Source organism: Salvia miltiorrhiza, unplaced genomic scaffold, assembly GCF_028751815.1.
Source record: "Salvia miltiorrhiza cultivar Shanhuang (shh) unplaced genomic scaffold, IMPLAD_Smil_shh fragScaff_scaffold_61, whole genome shotgun sequence".
NCBI classification, from domain to species: domain Eukaryota; kingdom Viridiplantae; phylum Streptophyta; class Magnoliopsida; order Lamiales; family Lamiaceae; genus Salvia; species Salvia miltiorrhiza.
The window spans coordinates 273,565-278,192 of NW_026651474.1; the positions used below are offsets into that span (position 1 = coordinate 273,565).

General features: G+C 34.3%; 1 long non-coding RNA gene across 1 annotated transcript; it reads right to left on the reverse strand.

The window, feature by feature from the left end:
• Positions 1-1,299: 1,299 nt before the first annotated feature.
• LOC131003048 (uncharacterized) lies at positions 1,300-4,403 on the reverse strand. The gene is made up of 3 exons (XR_009094520.1): positions 4,090-4,403; positions 2,169-2,235; positions 1,300-1,564 (listed from the first exon to the last, which is right to left on the reverse strand). It is a non-coding gene; the product is annotated as an uncharacterized LOC131003048 (long non-coding RNA).
• Between the last annotated feature and the right edge of the window lie 225 nt (positions 4,404-4,628).

The window sequence follows — 4,628 nt, forward strand, 5'->3', positions numbered from 1 at the left end:
TTATTCGATCTTCATCCTCCTGCCCAAAGAAAAAAGAAAAGAAAAGAAATATTGACAAGAATAAATATCGAATAACTAATTAAACCGAATCGCCATTAAATAATACCGCAGACTTAACAGCAATTGGTAGTGTCCAAATCTGCATCCCATGCACGGAACAAAAGTTTATGAAGCGTAATTAAGTTGGGAAGAATCTTTGAATAAAGTTGAATTTAATAATGTTTGAGAAGAGATATCCAAATAGTTGAATCAGCAGCATAAAGCAGGATTCTCTAGAGATGAAAATCATGTTCCTCAAGATAAAATAGATAAATCAATGAGGTGCATGCACAAAACTTAATGTAGCCAAATATATTCAACAGAATATTTGACATTAGCTTAATTAGTGAGTATCATTCAATAGATAATTTGAGTCCTCTATTTGTGACGATTTGACATACTCTTGAATAATTTAGTTATGCGCTGCACCTTCTAATACTATTTTTATGCCTTGCTGACTTAATAAGCCTTCTCATATAGTACTGCATAGTTCTATCTCTCTCTCTCTCAAGGAATATATACATTATCTAATATTCTCGCCTAACTAAATTTAGGTTATTAATTCGACTAATTTTCGTCAATCAATACACTGTAATTTTTTTTTCTTTATTATCTTACTAATTTTCTCGTGCATAGACTTTCATCACTCACTCGTTATGTGTGTGACTTTTGCTTAAGAATGCTTATTGGAAAGCCAATTATTATAGCTAGGAAATCAAGAATAGTATTTTTGAGTTTTCACCTCAATCCACGATAGAATCGAAAATGTAATTTGTATTCATTTGCCGGAATTAGTCATCCGTGGAATCATTGAGGTTGCGTAACCCCATATGCAACGTTTACATTTCATATGAATAAAAAAAATGACATTATTATTGGGGATATAAGAACATATATACCTACTTAGATGTGATATATGTTGGTTTTGCAGAAGCTATGATAGGGAAAATTTAGGGAGAATTTTATTGAGATAGAGTTTACTTGAATTGCTATAGCACACTCATATATTTTACTTGGTTTTACTTGATTTTACAAATGAGAGCAACACTATTTATAGTGTGCAATGGATGATTCTAAAGACACTTGATATTAATAGCCTAGTAGATGCATGAGACTTTTAATATAGGGTTAATGTCACAGCCCGCCCTAACTAGGGATAGTTAGGCCGAGTGATCCACGACTAGGGATGAGGTTAAAGAAGAAGGGGAAGAAAAGGGGCGTTATTTATAGCCGTAAAACTTACTCATCTTAATAAAACTCGTCATTTTTATTCATTAATACTCAATTGAAAACAGTCTATGAAAGACATCATAAAACTTAATTAATATCATTAATCAAGTTATACATCATATGAAACCATTCTCTTAAGACTCAAAGTATGACATAACATACTATAACATCAACAACATCTTGCAGCGGAAAGTAGCTAGACATATGTATGAAGACATATTCTAGACAGGTTAACTATTTATTAACAACCCTGGAGACTCCGCTCATTGCAGCACCATCATCACATCAGCTCAACCTGCACATTTAGAAAACATATGCAGGGCTGAGTACAAAAAGCACTCAGTGGGCACGTATGCCTAGGTATAAAAATACATGCTTCAAAACTGTAAATTGTCATGCCATCATAATCAGTACAGCAAGGGAGTTTTTCGCTAAAAATGCCCAAGCTTACTAAGTTCATTTGTGATTCTTAAAGTTCGTCTGATCAGACTAAGTTCTTTTGTAATCTATCATATCTGAAACTGTGTGCCGGAGAGGTGGCCACCTCTCACGGTCACTTGACCGGCCAACCCGCTAGATGACTCACGGTCACTGGTGTACACTAGCCCTGGCAGGATAGCTATCAACTGCTCAGGACCCGAATTCGATTGCATCATTGGCAAAGCCAAAGCAGATAGATATCATACTAAAATTTAAACATTTTATGGCAAGACAACAGTTGTAATATTTTCCAGTTCAAAGATTTGTAACGAAATAACTTGTTCAAAGGTAGCATTAAACTCGTTTGATAGATATATAAAACTGAAATTAACAGTTAAATCATCTCATGCATTCATTCGTATAAGAGGCCTGCGACACGCAGGGGATCTCTATATACGTATAGTAAAAGTAATGCCCACCTCGTTGTGTCTCTGTATCAATGAGTAACGTCACTCTCTCCCTCAAGTCGTTACTTCCCAACAGGACCTTCATCGTTATGAAGAATTGGTGAGAAGTTATAAAAGAAACCTCGATTAATAATCTAATTTCTTTTATGAAACATTAGTATCTCTAATGTTCATCTCTCTTGATTGTTAATCAATATAACAATTATTATCTCTCGTCATTACTCATTAATTATAACATCCTTATGTTATAATTAGCAGCGCTTCAATTAAAAGAAATATTTAACACATCGAAAAGTCCACTTTCTTAGCAGATCTATTCGCTCTCATCTCGTCTAATTAACCAATTAGAAAGTTAAACTTTCCATTAGGCATGTATTTGAGTCACGGGTCAACAAGAATCGACTATGCTCAAATTCTAATTTCACTAAAAATTTCGGCATGACCTATTCATATATAATGTCAGCCACGAGATTTCAACGCGTGAATCTCACTACATGAACTCGTCTCTCGACTCAAAACTTAACATCTTGACATCTTTTCAACGCAACCCAAACAATTCAAAATCATCAAAACTCTTTATCAGTAAACTATCATTTATACTCGACACCAATTGTTCGAGTGTCAGATACCAACATTTATGTGCGTTAATCATAACTCTCACAACTCACACCATTTAGTCATATCGTATCATCCATCAAAATAAATATAATCAAGTTATTTTCTAGAAAGTTTTGCTGTTTTTGTGTCATCTTTAAAAATTCATAACAACCAACTCAATCATCATAAACTCTCATACCAATTGATCTCAAAAACTCCATGAAGTGTAGTTCACTCTAAAAATGGTAGTTAACCAAAAAGTTTAAAGGTTTTTGGAGATATTGCTCTTTTAGTGCAGGCTGTCAAAGATTGACAGTTTCTGCCAATTTTGTTTAGGCCATTAGAAACCAAGGCAAACCTTAATAAAATTCCATCAAATTTAATCAGCCAAAACTAAAGGTATCCTTGAAGATTTGGTTAAAATTTCACAAGAGAAAACGTTCATATGATCTGCCAAATAAACAATGAAACTCATACACTTTTACTGTTGGAAAAATATGACAGCAGAACAGGGCATTTTTGAAATAATAAACTGCTCTGTTTCAGAGGTCATAAAAATCGAAATCTTATGTTTTTAGAAAAGTATTGAAGTCTAGTTTCGTTTAAAAAAAACGGTGATGCAAAATCCTTCATGGATTAATAGATATAAACGTTTTTGTGAAGTCTACCAACAGTTGACAGATTCTGTCAGGGATTTTTTCAAAATATCTTTAAAATACCAAACATCATCCAAAAGACATGAAATTTTGCAGCGACGAAATACACATATCATAGATAAACATACTAAAATTTCAGAGCCATCAAGCAATGAAAACTCATCGAAACATAAGCTTGAAACTGCTGTAAAATTTTGACAGAATTCCAGTTTTAATTTCGTTCAACAATTATCATCCATAAATTGTAAATCAATTAGCATGCTCATGTGATATCGTAGAACACATATACGCAATAATATTCATTATACAACGTCCCAAACTTCACGAATTTAAATAATCATACTCTAAAAACTTATACAATTTTCGTGCTTGGAAAAATACGAATTTAATATATATCGATTCTAGCATACCCTTAAGCACAAATATCAAGTCAAAACGATCAAACAAAAATCGAAAGACAAGCTAATATGTGAAAAACGGGGCTGCCCTCATGGGTTTCATAGCTACGGTTCGTTCCGTTCTTACTCCCTTCATTAAACATGCTCAACATCTACCCAAGAACAACATACTAAAATTTCACGACGATCCGACGTCGTTTCAAAATAAAGTCGAGAATCGACGTTTTTCGACGTCGACGAAAATCGAAAAGAAAACCATCAAAACGTAGGTAGAGATCTTACCTACTTAGATACGTGATCGAAAAGATGATCGGCGCTCGTCTCGGTGCTCAAATCGGAAGTCAAAAGCTTGAGCTCAAGCTAAAATGAAAATGGCGTGAAGTGTGTGTGTGTTTTAGGTGTTGTGTGTGTGAATGTGTTTGTTGTTGTGTGAGTTGGCTGATATAGCCGTGTAATAAATGTGAGTGGGTGGGTTTGGTTGGTTGGGGGGTGGTTTGGGGTAGGGTAGGTTTAGATATTTAGGATATTAACCCGTTAGTCGTTAAATATCTCGTTTCGTCTCGTTTTAACGACTAACTACCCATACTCTTCGTTACTCGCCCTCTCAACCTCTACTCACTTTCATTGCACTCGTAATTCTATATAAATAAAGAAAACGCAAGCTCGTTCTCGAAATTCTGATAAACGAGTTATCGAGAAATCCTGATTTACTATTCACTCGTCGTCCAAAAATAAAAACTTTCATTATTGGACTCGTATCGAAAAACTAAGAATATTTCTCGACGAAGATTTTGAAAGTCGACAAAAAGACGAAATAGCAG